The 22,625-nt window shown below is 36.7% G+C and overlaps 1 protein-coding gene and 1 pseudogene across 11 annotated transcripts in view; one reads left to right on the forward strand and one right to left on the reverse strand.

Annotated features, from left to right (window-relative positions):
• Positions 1–22,625, reverse strand: part of TSGA10 (testis specific 10) — a 166,415-nt gene that overhangs the window by 37,261 nt on the left and 106,529 nt on the right. The gene's annotated exons all lie outside the window — the stretch shown is intronic.
• LOC112868792 (heterogeneous nuclear ribonucleoprotein A1-like) lies at positions 20,102–21,376 on the forward strand (annotated as a pseudogene).

Consider the following 22,625-nt stretch of genomic DNA (forward strand, 5'->3'; position numbering starts at 1 on the left):
CACTAGTAAGCAGGATGTTGTGCTCCATATTCAAATATTCCTAGGACAACATACTGTTTAGAAGAAGGGCTGGAAATACTAACAATAGATTTTGTTAAATATGCATATTACAAATTTAACTACTAAAAGAATAGAGAATATATAACTTCTGAACCAATAAATAGTGGGGGTAGAAAGTGCATAAAGAAAACAAACATATATAAGATAAAAGGAAGGAAAGAATTAACATAAAAGAATCATGACAAGTAGAAAGTACAAAATACAAAATAAATTAGAAATGATAAATATAAATGTGCCAGTAATTCAAACAAAAACAAATGGATTAAACTTATCAGTTAATAGAAAGATACTCTCAGACTGAATTTTTTAAATTAGGCTATATTGGGGCGCCTGGGTGGCGCAGTCGGTTAAGCGTCCGACTTCAGCCAGGTCACGATCTCGCGGTCCGTGGGTTCGAGCCCCGCGTCAGGCTCTGGGCTGATGGCTCAGAGCCTGGAGCCTGTTTCCGATTCTGTGTCTCCCTCTCTCTCTGCCCCTCCCCCGTTCATGCTCTGTCTCTCTCTGTCCCAAAAATAAATAAACGTTGAAAAAAAAATTTAAAAAAAAAATTAAAAAAAAAAAAAATAAATAAATTAGGCTATATGATGTTTATTAGAGACAGATGAAAAGGACTAAGAAAAGATATATAATACTTCTGATTCCAGCCTTCATAGAATAACCGAGACTGAATGTATCTCCTACTGTTAACAACTGGAAAACTAGGAAGGAAGGAAGGAAGGAAGGAAGGAAGGAAGGAAGGAAGGAAGGAAGGAAGGATGGAAGGAGGGAAGGAAGGAAGGAATGCTTCCAAATATAGGACAACAGGCAGCACAGGGCTGTGATCTCTGAGAGAAGGAAAACAAACAAGATGAGCCCTACAATCATTCCAGCTTTCTATCAGGAGACAATTTTCCAGTCTTCAGTTCAGGGAAAGAAATTTCAATCAAAGCACCGTTGATATGCTGATATGAGGAGACAGAAATAAGCATGTGAAATGTGTGGGGTATAATTTCAGAAATGAAGTGTCTACACACACAAAAAGACATCCAGAAATTTCCCCAGGAGTTTCCTTGAGTCTGATACTGAATACTCAGCCATGAATATATAGAGTCAAACTCTAGAAGGCTGGAAAAGAACCCCCAGAGAGCTCTAAAGTAAACAAAACCACAGCTGATACACAGCTGGGAAAATGTGTTTGAACCTGCTGAAATGAAGAGTCCTTAATGAACACCCTGGTTGGGCACTTAATAGAGAACACAGAAGGGTCACACCATAGTGGTAGGGTTATACTAGTCTTAGAGAAAAAGCTAATTTAAACCTGCCCCATCAAAGCTTAAAGATAATCTCGAAAGTATCGGTTGATCTGCAAGCAATTTAACATCCTGCCAGGAAAAATATAACACTCTTAAAAGGAAAACGACAAAGTCTAACATTCAACAAAGTAAAATTCACAATGTCCAGCACCCAATTTAAAAAATACCAGACACGTGAAGTTGCAGAAATGTAACCTACAGCAGGATACAAATCAGTCAATGTAAATAGATTAAAAATTGACAAAGGTCATGGTATTAACAAGGGCTTTAAAACAGCTATCATCCATGATACAAGAGATAGTAATATGGTCTGAATTAACCCAATGTCACAAACAACTAGACAAATGGACAAAATATAGGAAGAAAAACTTGTTTACACACAATGGATAGGTAACAGAGAACTATGATCTCTAAGGGAAAGAAAACAAACAAGGTGAACCCTATCGTTGCCATAGCATCTTACTTAGGTGCAAATTCTGGATGATGAAGGAAAAGGAACCAAAACACAGTCTAATTATATCAATGAGTTTGAAAGATAAATATCAGAATTCAGGGAAGCCAAGGTGTCTAGAATTTGTGGAGCAGATCACCAGAGAAAAGGGAGCTATGCAGAGATGGAGTTCCAGAAATCTGCACATACATGAGTGAAACTCATGAATGAAGCCAGGAAAAGAACTTCCTAGAAAAGAACAATTATCAGGAAAACTGTGAGCTAGGCAATTCCCACATCTGATATAGGGCCAGAATGCATTCAAAATCTCATCATCGAGAGTGGAGACACTTTGATGTCACTGACTATACAAGGCATTCAACAGAAAAGTAGGAACTCAATAGAGAACCCACGAAGGTCACATCTTAGTAGAGGGTAAAGCTTATCCCTATTCTAGAGCTATCCTAAGGAGTTTATAAATAATCCTCAAAAAAATAAAGTGAATGTCAAGTAACTTAGTTTGGCAAGATAAATCCAATACTTTCAAAATCCAGTTCTCAACAATGTAAAATTAACAACATCCAGAATACAATCATAACTCACTAAGTGGGGCCAGAAGTAGGAAGATGAGATCCATAATCAAGAGAAAAGTCAGTCAACACAGAATCAAATGTGTCAGACATAATGAAATTAGCAAACAAGGACACTGAAACAAATACTATAAATGCACTAAATAGGCATTTAAGCACTTAAAGGGAAAAAAAGGAGAAGAAAAGTAAAATACATTCAAAAGAACCAAATGGACTACCTGAAGATGAAAATATAATCTCTGAAATAAAAACTTCACTGAATGGAATTAACAGCATATCAGATACGTCAGAAGATCACTAAATGTGAAGACACAAAAAATGGCAACTATACAAAGTGAGGCAAAAAGATAAGAAGATAGGGGGAAAATGTATAGATTATTAATGATCTGTTGAGCAATATCAAGTATCTAATGTACTTTCAATTCAAGTTCCAGGAAAATATGAGAAAGAGTAAGAAACAAAAAATATCTTAAGAAATAACAGTCAAATATTTTCTAAATTCAATGAAACTTATAATGAAATATTATAAACATAAGGAAAACAACATTAATTTCAACTGTGGAACATTCTATTGCTGAAAGCCAGGGGTAAAGAGAAAAAAAAATTTAACCAGCTGAACTTGACTTCAGATTTCTGTCTAGAAACTACACAAGGCAGAATATAAGGAAAAAGAAAAAGAGCGAGAGGCAAACCAAGAAACAGACTTTTACCTATAGAGAACAAACTGATAGTTACAAGAAGGAAGTTCAGTGGGGATAGGTAACAGGGATTAAGGAGTTCACCTGTGATGAGCACCAGGTGTTGTACAGAATTGTTGAATCACTTTATTGTACACCTTAAACTAATCTTACACTGTATGTTAACCTACTGGAATTTAAATTAAAACTTTAAGAAAAAAGAAACAACTTTGCCAAAATGCTCAAAAAAACAAACCACAACAGCAAAAAACAATTCCTACCAACTTATAATTCTCTACTCAGCAAATACATTCTTCAGAAATGAAGGTGAAATAAACACTTTTTAACACAAATAAGACCTGAGTTGATGCCAACAGAACTGCAAGAAATGTTTAAAAGAAATTCTTCTAGCAAAAAGAAAATGAGAGTCAATGAAGACTTGGATCCACTCAAAGGAATGAAGAGAAAAAAAAAAAAGTAAATATGTGGATGAATAAAAAAGCCTTTCATTCACCTCACATTTTAATTTATTTAAAGTGAAATGATGAGTTTAAAGTGAAAATAATAATGCACTATGGGGAACACAATATATGAAGAAGTAAAATGTAAGAACATTAGGATAAATGATAGGACATACGAAATGAAAGTGTACTATGAAGTAATATATTATTTGAAGGTAGACTATGACAATTAAGAGACGCATGGTATATACTGTAGAAAAAGAAGTTAAAAAAAAGATGTATGGCTTATATGACCATAATTAAGATAGAATATAATATTTAAAACTCACTATAAAAGAAGGCAGGCAAGGTGGCACAGGCACAAAGCATCCTGGAACACTCCAGGCCCACACCTGCATTGGCTCCAGCAACCTGCCAAGGTGCCCCACCCGTGGAATGCCCCAGCTTGCACCCATATCAACTTCAGCCATCATACCATAATGCCTTCTATATAGAAAGACACCTCCCCCCCTGCCCCGACTTGTACCCATTTCAGCATTTCAGCTTCAGCTGTCCTGCTAGAGTGCCCTCCATACAAGGAGTCCCAGGACCACTTAAGCTTCCACTCACTTCAGCTTCAACTGTCCAACCAAGATGCCCTCTGTGCAGAGAATCCCAGGATTGCCCAAAACCATGCTCACTTTAGCTCCAGACATCCCACCAGGGCAGCCCCAGCACTGAGTGTCCCAGATCCCCCAGCCCATCCAGCCACAGCTTGAGCCAGCCAGGAAATTCACCAGACACACCTAGCCTACAAAGGGAAAGATTATACACAAGAAAGTTACTTCAAGTTTAGGAAAAGTAGTTGTTTTGCCTAATTCATAGAAATAAACATAGAAAGTCAAGGAAAATTAAGACAGAGGAAATATGCTCCAAATAAAAGAAAACATACAAAGCCTTAGAAAAAAACTAAATGAAGTGGAAATATCCAACCTACCTGACAAAAATATCAAAGTAATGATAATAAACATGCTCATTACACTGGAGGGAAGACTGGATGAACTCAGAACATCAGCAAAGAGATAGAAAATATTAAAAAAGAACCAATTAGAGTTGAAAAATATAATTACCAAAATGAAAAAATACACTAGATGGAATCAACAATAGATTAGAAGACAGAGAAGAATGAATCAGCAATGTGGAAAACAGGGTAATAGAAAGTACCCAAGCTAAACAACAAAAAGAAAAAGGAATTTTAAAAATGAGCATAGGTTAAAGGATCTCTTAGTCAACATCCAGTGAAAAAATATTCCCCTTATAGGGGTTCCAAAGGGAGAAGAGGGAGAAAAGGATAGAAAGCTTATTGGAAGAAGTAATATCTAAAAACTTCCCTAACCTTGGGAAGGAAACAGACATCCAGGTTCAGGAAACACAGAAAGTTCCAAATGAGATGAACCCAAAGAGTTCCACATCATGACTTAGTTAAAATGTCAAAGATTAAAGATAAAGAGAGACTTTTATTTATTTTTATTTATTTGAAAGAAAGAGAGTGCATGCAAGAGCAGGGGAGGGGAGGAGAGAGAGAGAAGGAAAGAGAGAGAAAGAAAGAGAGAGAGAGAAATAGAGAAAGAAAATATCTTAAGCAGGCTCCATGATCAGCATGGTGCCCAACATAGAGCTCAATCCCACAACCCTGGGATCATGACCTGAACCAAAATGAAGATTCAGACACTCAACCAACTGAGCCACTCAGGCACCGTAAAGAGAATTTTAAAAACAGTAACAGAGAAGAAACTAGTTACATACAAGGCAAACCCCATAAAGCTACCAGCTGATTTTCAGCAGAAACTTTGCAGGCCAGAAGAGAGTGGCATGGTATATTCAAAGTCCTGAAAAGAAAAAACCTACAACCAAGAATACTCTACTCAGCAAGGTTATCATTCAGAATTGAAGGAGAGATAAAGAATTTACTCTACTCAGCAAGGTTATCATTCAGAATTGAAGGAGAGATAAAGAATTTCTGAAACAAATGAAAGTTAAAGTAGTTCACCACTACTAAACCAGCCTTACAAGAAATGATAAAGGGACTTAATTTAAGTAGAAAATCCCATAATTACAAGAAAATTATAAAAGGAAAAATTTCATGAGTAAAAGAAAATATACAGTAAAAGTAGTAGTCACTTACAAAGCTAGTATGAAAGTTAAAAGGGAAAAGTAGTAAAATCAATTATATCTAAAAAAGGTAGTGAAACTCACAAAATAAAAATATGTAAAACATGACAACATATTCATAAAATACGAATATGAAGGGAAGGAGGGAATAAAAATAAAGTTCTTTTAGAATGCATTAGAAGTTAAGTGACCATCAACTTAATATAGACTGCTACATACTTATGATGTTATATGTGAACCTCATGGAAACCACAAACCAAAAACCTATAATAGATACACAAAAAAAATAAAGAAAAGGAAAGTCAAGCATAACACCAATCACAAGGAAAGAGAGCAAGAGAAGAAACAAAGAACTACAAAACGACAATAAAACAATTAACGAATAAGTATATACCTATCAATAATTACTTTAAATCTAAATGGTCTGAATGCTCCAATGAAAAGACATAGGGTGATGGCATGGATAAATAAACAAGACCTATCTACAGGATGCCTGTAAGATACTCAGTCCAAACCTAAAACACACATACAGACTGAAAGTGAAGGGATGGAAAAATAATATTCCATGAAAATGGAAGTGGAAAAAAAAAGCCAGGGTAGCCTTATTTATATCAGACAAAATAGACTTTAAAACAAGGACTGTAATAAGAGACAAAGAAGTATATTATATAATGATTAAGGAATCAATCCAACAAGAGGATATAACGGTCATAAATATCTATGCACCAAACATTGGAACACCTAAATACATAAAGCAAATATTAACAGATATACAGATAGTGATTGACAGTAATACGATAATAGGAAGGAACTTGAACACCCCACTTATAGCAATGGATAGATCATCAAGAGAGAAAATCAATAGGGAAGCAGGGTCTTTGAATGACATATTAGACCAGATGAACTCAACAGTTATACATAGAACATTCCATCCAAAAACAAGAGAATACACATTCAAATGCACATGGAACATTCTCAAGGACAGATCATATGTTAGGCTATGAAAAAAAAAATTCTCAATGAATTTGAGAAGACTGAAAACATATCAAGTATCTTTTCTGGCTACAATGGTAAGAAACCAGAAGTAACTACAAGAAAAAAAAAAAACTAAATTAAAAAAACCCCAACCGAACAAAAACACAAACCCACAAAAAATGTGAGTGTTAAACAACATTCCACTAAATAACAAATGAGTCAACAACAACAACAACAACAAAAAGTCAAAGAGATTTTAAAACACCTCAAGACAAATGAAAGTGAAAGCACAACAGTTCAAAATCTTCAGGACACAGGAAAATTAGTTTTAAGAGGAAAATTTACAGTAATGCAGGCCTACCTCAAGAAACAAGAATAATTTCATATAAACAACCTAACCTTTGATCTATAGGAACTAGGAAAAGAACAAACAAAGCCCAAAGTTACTAGAAGGAAGGAAATAATAAAGATCAAAACAGAAATGAATGAAATAGAAACTAAAAAACAATAAAAAGATCAATAAAACTAAGAGCTGGTATTTTGAAAAGCGTTTAGTCCGACTCTTCAAGAAAAAAAGGAGACCCAAGTAAATAACAAGACATGAAAGAGAGAAGTAACAACTGACACCACAGAAATACAAGGGATAATAAGTCTGTTATAAAATACTCCATGTGTCAACAAATTGCACAAATTAGAAGAAATGTATAAATTCTTAGAAATATATAATTTCCAAAACTGAATCAGAAAGAAGTAGAAAATCTGAACAGAACTACTATTAACAAAACTGAATTGGTAATCAGAACACTCCGACAAAAAAAGTCCATGACCAATGGCTTCACAGGTGAATTCTACTGAACAATTAAAGAACAGTTAATACCTATTGTCATCAAACTATTTCAAAAAGTAGAAGAGGAAGGTAAGCTTCCAAATACATTTTACAAAGCCAGCATTACTCTCATACGAAACCCAAAGACACTACAAAAGTAAATAAATAAGTAAAACTAAGGGCCAATATCCTGATAAATACAGATACAAAAATCTTCAACAAAATATTACCAAAACACATTCAACAATACGTTAAAGGCTCCTTCACAACAATCAATTATGACGTACTCTGGGGACACCAGGATGGTTCAATATTCATAAATCAATCAATGTGACACACCACATTAAAAAAATGAAAGAGAAAAACCATGTGATCATCTCAATAGATGTAGAAAAAGCATTTGACAAAATTCAACATCCATTCATGATAAAACTCCCAATAAAGTGGGTCTACAGGTAACAAACCTCAACATAATAAAACTATATATGACAAACCCATAGCTAATATCATACTCAATGGTGAACAATTGAGACCTTTTTCTCTAAGATAGGAAATAAGAAAAGATGTCCACTCTCACTACTTTTATTCAATACAGTATTGGAAATCCTAGCTATTGCAATCAGATAAGGAAAAGAAATAAAAGGTTACCAAGTTGGTAAGGAAGAAGTAAAACTTTCACTATTTACAGAAGACATGATACTATACATACTGAAAACCCCCGGACTTCAAGCTGTATTGCAAAGCTATAATCATAAAGACAGTATGGTACTGTCACAAAAACAGACACTCAGAACAATGGAACATAATAGAGAACCCAGAAATAGACCCACAGACATATGGCCAACTAATTTTTGACAAAGCAGGAAAGAACATCTAATGGAATAAAGACAGTCTCTTCAGCAAGTGATGCTGGGAAAACTGGACAGCGACATGCAGAACAATGAACCTAGACCACCTTCTTACACCATACACAAAAATAAACTTAAAATGGATGAAAGACCTAAATGTAAGACAGGAAGCCATCAAAATCCTCGAGGAGAAAGCAGGCAAAACCTCTTTGACCTTAGCCACAGCAACTTCTTACCCAATATGTCTCTGGAGGCAAAGTAAACAAAAGCAAAAATGAACTACTGGGACCTCATCAAAATAAAAAGCTTCTGCACAGCGAAGGAAACATTCAGCAAAACTAAAAGGCCACCGATGGAATGGGAGAAGATATTTGCAAATGACATATCAGATAAAGGGTTAGTATCCAAAATCTATAAAGAACTTATGAAACGCAATGCCCCAAAAACAAATAATCCAGTGAAGAAATGGGCAAAAGACATGAACAAACACTTCTCCAAAGAAGACATCCAGATGGCCAACAAACACATGAAAAAATGCTCAATATCACTCATTACCAGGGAAACACAAATCAAAACCACAATGAGATACCGCCTCACACCAGTCAGAATGGCTAACATTAACAACTCAGGCAACAACAGATGTTGGGAGGATGTGGAGAAAGAGAATCTCTTTTGCACTGCTAGTGGTAATGCAAGCTGGTGCAGCCACTCTGGAAAACAGTATGGAGGTTCCTCAAAAAATTAAAAATAGAACTATCCTACGACCCAGCAATTGCACTACTAGGTATTTATCCAAGGGATACAGGTGTACTGTTTCGAAGGGACACATGTACCCCAATGTTTATAGCAGCACCAATCAACAATAGCCAAAGTATGGAAAGAGCCCAAATGTCCATCAATGGATAAATGGATAAAGAAGATGTGGTATATATATACAACAGAGCATTACTCGGTAATCAAAAAGGAAGAAATCTTACCATTTGCAACTACATGGATGGAATTAGAGGGTATTATGCTAAGTGAAATTAGCCAGTCAGAGAAAGACAAATATCATATGACTTCACTCATATGAGGACTTTAACAGACAAAACAGATGAACATAAGGGAAGGGAAACAAAAATAATATAAAAACAAGGAGAGGGACAAAACATTAGAGACCCATAAATATGGAGAACAAACTGAGGGTTATTGGCAGGGTTGTGGGAGGGGGGATGGGCTAAATGGGTAAGGGGGCACTAAGGAATCTACTCCTGAAATCACTGCTGTACTATATGCTACCTAATTTGGATGTAAAGTAAAAAAATAGAAAAAAGAAATAAAAGGGGAAAAAATGACAATTAAATGTTTTCTTTTCCAAAAGATATATATACATATATATATGTATATATGTATAATATATATATATATATATACACACACACATATATATATATCTATATCTATATCTATATATCTATATCTATATATCTATATATCTATCTATCTATCTATATATATATATATATATATATATATCTGATAAGGGGTTAATATCCCAAATATATAAAGAACTTATACAACTCAACAACAACAATAACAAAACCCACAAATAAACCAATTAAAAAATGGGCAGAATCTGAATAGAACTTTTTCCAAAAAAGACATATTGATGGCCAACAGACATGAAAATATGCACGTCACTAAGCATCAGGGAAATACAAATCAAAACCATAAAGATATCACCTCACACCTGTCAGAATGGCTAAAATAAAAAAAAACATAAAACAATAAAACAACAGGGGTGCCTGGGTGGCTCAGTCGGTAAGCGTCCGACTTCAGCCTAGGTCATGATCTCACCATTCCGAGTTCAAGCCCCGCAGCGGGCTCTGTTCTGACAGCTCAGAGCCTGACAGCTCAGAGATTCTGTGTCTCCCTCTCTCTCTCTGCCCCTTCCCCACTCACACTCTGTCTCTCTCAAAAATAAACATTAAAAAATAAAAAATAAAAAAACAATAAAACAACAAGTGTTACTGAGGATGTGACGAAAAAGGAACCTTCATGCACTGTTGGTAGGAATTTAAATTGGTACAGCCACTGTGGGAAACAGTATGAAGTTTCTTCAAAAAAATTAAAAATAGAAATGCCAAATGATCTAGTAATTCAACTATTTGGTATTTACCCAAAGAAAAGAAAAACACTAATTTGGAAATACATATGCACCCTTACATTTAGTACAGCATTATTCACAATAGACAAGATATGGAAGCAATCCACAAATTCATCAATAGATGAATGGATAAAGATGATATGGTAGATAAATACAGTGGAATATTACCCAGCCATAAGAAGGAATACAATCTTGACATTTGCAACATGGATGGACCTAAAGGGTATTATGCTAAGTGGAATAAGTCAGACAGAAAAAGACAAATACCATATGATGTCACTTACATGTAGAACCTACAAAACATAGCAAATGAACAAACAAGACTTAAACAGCCCCATAAATACCAAAAACAAACTGGCGGTTGTCATGGCAGAGGAGGAGATGGAGGGCTAGGCAAAATGGGATCTGGGAGGCATAAGTTTCTAGTTATGGAATGAACAAGTCATGGGTTTAAAAGTTATAGCACAAGGAATATAGTCAATGGTATTGTAGTAGCATTGGATGGTGACAGATAGTAGCTACACTTGTGGTAAGCATAGCATAACATACAGGTTGTCAAAACACTATGTTGTACACTCGAAACTAATGTAGCATTGTGTGTCAACTATAGTTCAACTTTTTTTAATGGAGGAAAAAATTAAAAATAGAACTACCATATAATCCAGAAATACCACTTCTGAATATATATCCAAAGGAAATGAAAACACTAACTCAAAAAGATATCTGTACCCCCATGTTTATTGCAATATTATTTACAATAGCTAAGACATAGTCTTATCACAAGTTGTGATATACATATAGGGAACCCTCATGCACTGTTGGTAGGAATGTAAATTGGTACAGCCACTATGGAAAACAGTTGGAGGTTCCTCAAAAAATTAGAACTACCATACAATCCAGCAATCCCACTTCTGCGTATATATCTGAAGGAAATAAAATCACTATCTTGAAGAGATATCTGTACTTTCATGTTCACTGCAGCATTACTCACAATAGTGCAGATATAGAAATGCCTTAAGTGTCTGTGGGAAGATAAAGAAGGAAAATGTGGTACACATACATACATATACACACACGCACACCCACACACAGAAATATTATTCAACCACTTAAAAAATGAGAAAATGGGGCACCTGGGTGGCTCGGTTTGTTGAGTAGCCAACTCTTGATTTCGGCTCAGGTCGTGATCTCATGGTTTGTGGGTTCAAGCCCTGTGTCAGGCTTTGCACTCATCGGATGGAGCCTGCTTGCGATCTTCTGTCTCCCTCTTTCTGGCCCTCCCCGACTCACACACACATTCTCTCTCTCAAAAATAAATAAATGTTTAAAAAAATGAGAAAATCCTATCATTTGCAACAACATGGATAGACCTTGAAAGAATTATGCTAAGTGAACTAAGTCAGACATATAACGACAAATACTGTGTGATCTCACTTATGTATGGAACATAAAAACAAACAAACTCACAAAAAAATTAGACTTACAGTTACCAGAAACAGAGGTTAGGGGGAAGGGAAATAGAAGGAAGGTGGTCAAAAGGTATAAACTTCTAGTTATAAGATAAATAAGTACAAGGGATATAATGTACAACATGATGACTATAGGTAATTCTGATACATAGAAAAGCTGTTAAGAGAGTAAATCCTATGAGTTCTGATCACAAAGAGATTTTTTTCTTTTTTCTTTTTATTGTATCTATATGAGAAGATGGATGTTAGCTAAACCTATTGTGGTAATCATTTCACATGTATATCAAACCACCATGCCTTAAACTTATACAGCAATGTATGTCAATTTTTTTTTCTCAAAATGTGGGGGAAAAAAGAAGGCAGAAAAATAATAAAAAAGAAACAAAAAATGGGACAAATAGAAAATAACAACATGGTAAACTTACACACAACTATGTTAATGATTACATTAATGTAAATGGTCTAAACACTACAACTAAAAGACAGCTATTGTAAGATTGGCTACAAAAAGCAAGATCCAACCATATGCTGTTTAAAGAAATATGTTTTAAACATAAAAACCTAGAAAAATTAGAAACAAAAGCATGGAAAGAGATATGCCATTCAAAAAATAATCTTAAGAAGGCTGAAGTGGTTATATTAATATTTCATAAACTATACTACAGGATAGGAAACATTATAATGGGTAAAGGGATGAATTCATTAAGAAGTAATAATAACCCTGGGGCACCTGAGTGGCTCAGTCAGTTAAGCATCCAACTTCACCTCAGGTCATGATCTCATGGTTCATGAGTTTGAGTCCCGCATCAGGCTCTCTGCTGACAGCTCAGAGTCTAGAGCCTGCTTCGGATTCTGTGTCTCCTTCTCTCTCTCCGCCCCTCCCTGCTCATACTCTGTGTCTTTCTCTCTCTCTCAAAAATTAAAAAAAAAAAAAAAAAAAAAAAATATATATATATATATATATGAAGTAATAATAACCCTAAATCTATATATATCAAAAACATACCTTCAAATACATGAACTAACATGATATAAATAAAAGAAGAAATACAAATGCACAAATACAGTTGGAGATGTCAATACTCTTCTCTAAATAAGTGGTAGAACAAGTAAATAGAGATTCAGTAGGACAAGAATTGAAAAACTTGACCCAATTGACAGTTATAGAACATTTCATCCTAAAGAAAAGAATGCACTTTCCTTTTAAGTGTACACGGAACATCCAGTAAGATGATTACATTGTACATAACAAAGCCTCAATTAATACAAAAGACTGAAAAATCAATAACTGGAAAGATATTTACTTAATCTCCAAATATTGAAAATTAAATGGTACAAAATAACATAAGAGTAATTAGAAAATTATATTCACATAAAATAAAATTAAAACATATCAACTGTATAAGGTAAAGATTCCACTTCTGGCATGGCAGTGTGGCAGAATCACTCCCTAGAGAAATTAGTGAAAATTATAAAAAACCAACTTTACCTTGTCTTTAAATAGGTTCTGGAAAGAGTCCTAAGGACATATAGTAGATGAAGTAACATTTTCAAGAAAACTAACTAAAACTAGGAACAGTGAAAGTCTGTGGCATCTGAACTATGACCTATTCCCTCCTTACTCCCAGCTAAGCATAAAGGGAAATCCACTACAGATGGGATGCATCCAAGAACAGTGCTTCCTCTCCCCTCAGTACCCGGTCAGGAACTAAACTATCTTTCCAGGAGAGACAGGATATCAGCTTTTCTCATCCCATCTCAAGCTATTTGTTTAAAAGGCTAAGTTCCTGGAAAGTATTTCTAGGAAATGGGGGCTCCCTTCTTATGCCCATTCTTTACACACAGGCTCGCAGTTCTATCTTATTTGTGGCTTAGTAAGAATACTATGCCTCTGATTCTCCTTGACACAGGTTTTTCATAAATAGGGGGTTCCATACTTACAGATGCATGACAATAAGACCAGGGGCTACAGCCACACTTTCCACCATCCCTACCAAGTGCCTAGATCCTAAAGTAGGCATGCCACTCAAAGAGAAGTGCACCACTGTCTTCATACAAGCTTGAGAGCCATGGCTCAGAGATTGTGCCCGTGAAGAGAGGGAGGCCATAAAACAGGAAGTTCCTAAGTTCTTCCAAAGGGACTTCCTTCATTTGTTTTTAAAACTTTTTTTAAGTTTATTTATTCATTTTGAGAGGAGAGAGTGAGCAGGGGAGGGGCAGAGAGAGAGGGAGTCAGAGAGAACCCCAAGATGCAGGGCCCAAACTCACAAACCCTAAAGTCATGACCTGAGCTGAAATCAAGAGTTGGATGCTTAACTGACTGAGCCACCCACGTGCCCTGGGATTTCCTTCATTTTTAATAGACTGTGGGGAAGTTCAAGCCCAGGACAGTCTCAAGAATGAAGGGTCTGGTGAAAAGATTTGGAGGGTATGGCGAAAAGAAATTCAGAACAGTGGTAAACTCTTTATAGATATAAAATAAACCATAGGTCAGCTACTTTACCAGAGAGAATCAAGGAACGAGGCTGCTAAGAAGAGCATTCTCAGGTCAGAAAAACTCAAATACTGAACTAAAAACCTATCCCTATAATGGAACCCAAATTTACTTGAATCAGCATGTGAATCAATTTATGCTTGAGGGCGCTGTTGAAAACAATAAAACAAACAGCCAAGAATTTATGGAGCTTAACAGCTGAATGTAGTCTGGAAGCAAGATAATCAAAAAGGACTCACCAAAACCATAGTCATTCCAGGGTAACTGTGAACATACCCAAGGCTGCCCCTTTTGAGAAACATCAGAGGCTTCATATTGCAAGGAGAAGGGGAGGAACAGACTTCACTAAAATAATCTAACAAGTCACTAAAGATATAAACAAATAGCATTTTGGTTTCTGTTCCAGCATGCAAAGAGCTTGGAAATCATGACTCCCAACCTCACAAGATGAAACAAAGCTGAAAATCTGACAATAAAAACTCTTCTTTGATCAAAGAATTAAGAACATAGAACAAACCACTACTCCCCCAAATGCAGATAAAGGTAAGTACAGAGAATCACAGCTTACCAGGAACAGAAAGTGACACTGAAGCTAGCCACATGCAGTAACTGACTATTTATTGGGAGAGTGAGCATAGACTAGCTTGAGAGATAAAACCTCCTGGGGTCCCAGCTTTAGGGAAGCCCCCACATTTTCATTATTTTCATCTCTAAGAACCCAACAAATTTTCAGAGAAAAACCCTCACATGCTTTTGGCAAAGTGAGGAGAAAAGTAGCCATTTTGAAATAATCCTAGAGCATCCTGTTCTCCTTGACAAAGGTCTGCCCTCAAGGGAGATGATTTCTTCAGAGCATAACCATGATTTGAACAGAGCCTAATCAATGTGGAGGAATGGAATACCTAACTCAGATACTCTTCAGCTTTCCCATATCACCTAAGAAAAATAAAAAGGATGGGGCACCTGGGTGGCTCAGTCAGTTAAGTGTCTGACTTTAGCTCAGGTCATGATCTCATAGTTTGTGAGTTCAAGCCCCACATAGGGTTCTATGCTGACAGCTCAGAGCCTGGAGCCTGCTTCGGATTCTGTGTCTCCCTCTCTCTCTGCCCTTCCCCAGCTCGTACTCTGATTCTTTCTCAAAAATAAATAAACATTTAAAAAAAGAAGAAAAAAAGGCTGAGAAATACTTGTGAAGGTCGCATCCCAGAGACACAAGCCCACTGAAAGACTATGATCTAATCATAGGATTATAGAATACTTCTCCTCCACCCACAACTTACTACCACATCGACAAGCCTCCTGTGTAATAACAAGGGATTACAGTTGAAAGAACTACAAGGTTCAGACTCTGTTTAAGAAGTCTCTAAGTGGATACAAACAAATATCAGGGAATACTATGAAAAATTATATGCCAACAAATTGGACAACCTGGAAGAAATGCACAAATTCCTGAACACCCATACTCTTCCAAAACTCAATCAGGAGGAAATAGAAAGCTTGAACAGACCCATAACCAGCGAAGAAATTGAATCGGTTATCAAAAATCTCCCAACAAATAAGAGTCCAGGACCAGATGGCTTCCCAGGGGAGTTCTACCAGACGTTTAAAGCAGAGATAATACCTATCCTTCTCAAGCTATTCCAAGAAATAGAAAGGGAAGGAAAACTTCCAGACTCATTCTATGAAGCCAGTATTACTTTGATTCCTAAACCAGACAGAGACCCAGTAAAAAAAGAGAACTACAGGCCAATATCCCTGATGAATATGGATGCAAAAATTCTCAATAAGATACTAGCAAATCGAATTCAACGGCATATAAAAAGAATTATTCACCATGATCAAGTGGGATTCATTCCTGGGATGCAGGGCTGGTTCAACATTCGCAAATCAATCAACGTGATACATCACATTAACAAAAAAAAAGAGAAAAACCATATGATCCTGTCAATCGATGCAGAAAAGGCCTTTGACAAAATCCAGCACCCTTTCTTAATAAAAACTCTTGAGAAAGTCGGGATAGAAGGAACATACTTAAAGATCATAAAAGCCATTTATGAAAAGCCCACAGCTAACATCATCCTCAACGGGGAAAAACTGAGAGCTTTTTCCCTGAGATCAGGAACACGACAGGGATGCCCACTCTCACCGCTGTTGTTTAACATAGTGCTGGAAGTTCTAGCATCAGCAATCAGACAACAAAAGGAAATCAAAGGCGTCAAAATTGGCACAGATGAAGTCAAGCTTTCGCTCTTTGCAGATGACATGATATTATACATGGAAAATCCGATAGACTCCACCAAAAGTCTGCTAGAACTGATACATGAATTCAGCAAAGTTGCAGGATACAAAATCAATGTACAGATATCAGTTGCATTCTTATACACTAACAATGAAGCAACAGAAAGACAAATAAAGAAACTGATCCCATTCACAATTGCACCAAGAAGCATAAAATACCTAGGAATAAATCTAACCAAAGATGTAAAGGATCTGTATGCTGAAAACTATAGAAAGCTTATGAAGGTAATTGAAGAAGATTTAAAGAAATGGAAAAACATTCCCTGCTCATGGATTGGAAGAATAAATATTATCAAAATGTCAATACTACCCAAAGCTATCTACACATTCAATGCAATCCCAATCAAAATTGCACCAGCATTCTTCTCGAAACTAGAACAAGCAATCCTAAAATTCATATGGAACCACAAAAGGCCCCGAATAGCCAAAGTAATTTTGAAGAAGAAGACCAAAGCAGGAGGCATCACAATCCCAGACTTTAGCCTCTACTACAAAGCTGTCATCATCAAGACAGCATGGTATTGGCACAAAAACAGACACATAGACCAATGGAATAGAATAGAAACCCCAGAACTAGACCCACAAATGTATGGTCAACTCATCTTTGACAAAGCAGGGAAGAACATCCAATGGAAAAAAGACAATCTCTTTAACAAATGGTGCTGGGAGAACTGGACAGCAACATGCAGAAGGTTGAAACTAGACCACTCTCTCACACCATTCACAAAAATAAACTCAAAATGGATAAAGGACCTGAATGTGAGACAGGAAACCATCAAAACCTTAGAGGAGAAAGCAGGAAAAGACCTCTCTGACCTCAGCCGTAGCAATCTCTTACTCGACACATCCCCAAAGGCAAGGGAATTAAAAGCAAAAGTGAATTACTGGGACCTTATGAAGATAAAAAGCTTCTGCACAGCAAAGGAAACAACCAACAAAACTAAAAGGCAACCAACGGAATGGGAAAAGATATTTGCAAATGACATATCGGACAAAGGGCTAGTATCCAAAATCTATAAAGAGCTCACCAAACTCCACACCCGAAAAGCAAATAACCCAGTGAAGAAATGGGCAGAAAACATGAATAGACACTTCTCTAAAGAAGACATCCGGATGGCCAACAGGCACATGAAAAGATGTTCAGCGTCGCTCCTTATCAGGGAAATACAAATCAAAACCACACTCAGGTATCACCTCACGCCAGTCAGAGTGGCCAAAATGAACAAATGAGGAGACTATAGATGCTGGAGAGGATGTGGAGAAACGGGAACCCTCTTGCACTGTTGGTGGGAATGCAAATTGGTGCAGCCGCTCTGGAAAGCAGTGTGGAGGTTCCTCAGAAAATTAAAAATAGACCTACCCTATGACCCAGCAATAGCACTGCTAGGAATTTATCCAAGGGACACAGGAGTACTGATGCATAGGGGCACTTGTACCCCAATGTTCATAGCAGCACTCTCAACAATAGCCAAATTATGGAAAGAGCCTAAATGTCCATCAACTGATGAATGGATAAAGAAATTGTGGTTTATATACACAATGGAGTACTACGTGGCAATGAGAAAAAATGAAATATGGCCTTTTGTAGCAACGTGGATGGAACTGGAGAGTGTGATGCTAAGTGAAATAAGCCATACAGAGAAAGACAGATACCATATGGTTTCACTCTTATGTGGATCCTGAGAAACTTGGGGGAAACCCATGGGGGAGGGGAACAAAAAAAAAAAAAAAAGAGGTTAGAGTGGGAGAGAGCCAAAGCATAAGAGACTGTTGAGAACTGAGAACAAACTAAGGGTTGATGGGGGGTGGGAGGGAGGAGAGGGTGGGTGATGGATACTGAGGAGGGCACCTTTTGGGATGAGCACTGGGTGTTGTATGGAAACCAATTGGACAATAAATTTCATATATAAAAAAAAAAAAAAAAAAAAGTCTCTAAGTGAACCCGAAGACAATAGAGAAAACAAAAAGAACAAGAGAAAAATTTAGCTTTGACATGTACAGTTACAGCAAATGGTAATCACAACCTAACTCACAGATAAACATAAAACTTCACTCTTAAAGACCTATTTACCTCAGTAACTTTTACCCAATACAACATATTTGGTTTCAAAAAAAAGTTACAGGACATACTCAAAGGCAAAAAACATAGTCTAAGAAGACAAAGAAAGTAACAGAATAAGACTTGTATATGCAGAGATTTGGAAATTATTAGACAAGGAATATAAAATAACTACAATCAGTATTCTGTGGGCTCTAATGGAAAAACTGGACAACATACAAGAACAGATGGGTAATGTAAACAGAGAGGTGGAAACTCTTAAGAGCTTAAAAGGAAATGCTAGTAATCAAAAGCACTGTAACAGAAATGAAGAAGGCCTTTGATGGGGTCACCATCAGACCGGAACCAGCTTATGAACAAACTGGTGAGCTTGAAAATCCAATACAAATTCCCAAACTGAAATTCAAAGAGAAAATATAAAGGAAAAAGAGGAAGAAAATCTTCAAAAATTGTAAGACAATTTGTTTTTAATTTTTTTTGACATTTTATTTGTTTTTTTGAGAGACAGAGAGAGACAGAGTGTGAGTGGGGGCAGGGTAGAGAGAGAGGGAGGCAGACACAGAATCTGAAGCAGGCTCCAGGCTCTCAGCTGTCAGCGCAGAGCCTGATGCAGGGCTTGAACTCATGAATTGCAAGATCATGACCTGAGCCAAAGTCAGATGCCCAACTGACTGAACCACCCAGGGGCCCCCAAAAATTTTAAGGCAATTTAAAAAGGTATAATACACACATAATGAAACTATCAGAAATATAAGAAAGAAAGGAACAAAAGAAATATTTAAAGTAATAATAACAGGGGCGCCTGGGTGGCTCAGTTGGTTGGGCGACCGACTTCAGCTCAGGTCGTGATCTCACAGTTCATGAGTTCGAGCCCCGCATCTGGCTCTGTGCTGACAGTTCAGAGCCTGGAGCGTACTTCAGATTCTGTGTCTCCCCATCTCTCTACCCCTCCCCTGCTCACACTCTGTGTCTGTCTCTCAATAATAAATAAATGTTAAAAAAAAAATAATAACAAATTGCAAAAATTAATGACACCAAACCAACAATCCAGGAAACACAGAGAACACCAAGTGGCAAAAAGTCTACATGTAAGCATATAGTATTCACATTGCAGAAAATAAAATGCAAAGATAAAATCCTGAAGAAGCCAAAGGGAAAAACTCACATTACCTATAGATGAACATGGATAAGAATTACAGGACTTCTCTTCAGAAACCATGCACACAAGCAGAGAAAGGAGTAAAATATTTAAAGTATTGAAGGTCCTTTCTGCCTGTGGACGCCGCTGAGTAAGCATCGTGAAAGTCTCCCCTCCCACCGTCGTCATGTTTAAGTCAGAGTCTTCCAAAGAGCCTGAACAGCTGCAGAAGCTTTTCATTGGAGGTTTGAGCTTTGAAACAACCAATGAGAGTCTGAGGAGCCATTCTGAGCAATGGGGAACGATTATAGACTGTGTGGTAATGAGAGATCCAAACACCAAGCGCTCCAGAGGCTTTGGGTTTGTCACCTATGCTACTGTGGAAGAGGTGGATGCAGCCATGAATGCAAGGCCACACAAGGTGGATGGAAGAGTTGTGGAACCAAAGAGGGCTGTCTCGAGAGAAGATTCTCAAAGACCTGGTGCCCACTTAACTGTGAAAAAGATTTTTGTCAGTGGCATTAAAGAAGACACTGAGGAACATCATCTAAGAGATTATTTTGAACAGTATGGGAAAATTGAAGTGATTGAAATCATTACTGACCAAGGCAGTGGCAAAAAGAGAGGCTTTCCTTTTGTGACCTTTGACGACCATGACTCTGTAGACAAGATTGTCATTCAAAAATGCCACACTGTGAATGGCCACAACTGTGAAGTAAGGAAAGCTTTATCTAAGCAAGAGATGGCTAGTGCTTCTTCCAGCCAAAGAGGTCAAAGTGGTTCTGGGAACTTCGGTGGTGGTTGTGGAGGTGGTTTTGGTGGGAATGACAACTTTGGCCGTGGAGGAAACTTCAGTGGGCGAGGTGGCTTTGGCGGCAGTGGAGGTGGTGGTGGATATGGTGGCAGTGGTGATGGCTATAACGGATTTGGTAACGATGGAAGCAACTTTGGAGGTGGTGGAAGCTATAATGATTTTGGCAATTACAACAATCAATCTTCAAATTTTGGACCCATGAAAGGAGGAAATTTTGGAGGCAGAAGCTCTGGCCCCTATGGTGGTGGAGGCCAATACTTTGCCAAACCACAAAACCAAGGTGGCTATGGCAGTTCCAGCAGCAGCAGTAGCTATGGCAGTGGCAGAAGGTTTTAATTACTGCCAGGAAACAAAGCTTAGCAGGAGAGGAGAGCCAGAGAAGTGACAGAGAAGCTACAGGTTACAACAGATTTGTGAACTCAGCCAAGCACAGTGGTGGCAGGGCCTAGCTGCTACAAAGAAGACATGTTTTAGACAATACTCATGTGTATGGGCAAAAAACTCGAGGACTGTATTTGTGATTAATTGTATAACAGGTTAGTTTCTGTTCTGTGGAAAGTGTAAAGCATTCCAACAAAGGGTTTTAATGTAGATTTTTTTTTTTTGCACCCATGCTGTTGATTGCTAAATGTAATAGTCTGATCATGATGCTGAATAAATGTGTTTTTAAAAAAAATAATAAAATAAATAAATAAATAAATAAATACATAAATAAATAAATAAATAAAGTATTGAAGGAAAAATCCCACCAACCTAGAATTCTATATCTGGAAAAGCTATTCTTCCAAAGTGAAGAAAAAATAGACCTTCTAAGGCAAACAAAACCAAAATGAATTTGTTGCTAGTAGATGTGCCTTAGAAGAAATGTCGAAAGAAAATTTTCACAGAGAAGGAAAAGGATATATGTTAGGAACTGAGATCTATGTCAATTAAGGAAGAGAAAACAGAAAAAGAATAAGCGAAAGTGAAATAAAATCGTTTACTTTTCTTATTCTTAACTGACCTAGCAGATAACAGTTTGTTCAACATAATAGCAACAATATATTGGAAAATTATACCTTATGAATAAATAAAATGATTTACAGCAATGTTATAAAGAATAAGAGAAAAGATTTTCAAACACTCTATTTCAAGATACCTGCATTATCCCTACACTTGTAAAGTGTTGTTTAAAAGTGGACTTAGTTCTAAGTGTATATTAAAAATCTATGGTCACCACTTAAAAAAGTTTTTTAAAAAGAACTATATTGGAGTCCCTGGGTGACTCAGTTGGCTAAACAGCCAACTCTTGATCTCAGTTCAGGTCTTGGTGTCAGAGTCAAAATTTCAAGCCCTGCACTGGGCTCAGTGCTGGGTGTGAAGCCTACTTAAAAAAAAAGAAAAGAAAAGAAAAGAAAAAGAACTATATTGATATGCTAACAAGAGATAAAACAGAATCATATAAAATGCTCTATTAAAAAAAATGCTCTATTAAAACCATAAAGGCTAACAAATGAGTTGAATACAAAAAAGAAACAAAGAATAGAACAATGAATAGAAAATAGTTACAAATATGGTAAATATTAATCCAACCATATCAATAATCACTTTAAATGCAAATGGACATATACACAATTAAAACACAGAATGTCAGAGGCACCTGGTTCGCTCAGTCAGTAAAGTGTCCAACTCTTGATTTCAGCTCAGGTCATGATCTCATGATCATGAGATTGAGCCTGCATTAGGCTCCACTGCACTGGGCATGGAACCTGCCTAAGATTCTCTCTCTCCCTCTTCCTCTGCCCCTCCCCAACTTACGTTCTCACTCTCTCAAATATATATATATATATATATTTTTTAATGCAGAACATCAGAGTGAGGGGGGAAAAAGCCAACTATATATATATTTATTTACAAG

This window comes from Puma concolor, chromosome A3 (genome assembly GCF_028749965.1).
Source record: "Puma concolor isolate L17-30 chromosome A3, mPumCon1.1.hap2, whole genome shotgun sequence".
In the NCBI taxonomy this organism is placed as follows: Eukaryota; Metazoa; Chordata; class Mammalia; order Carnivora; family Felidae; genus Puma; species Puma concolor.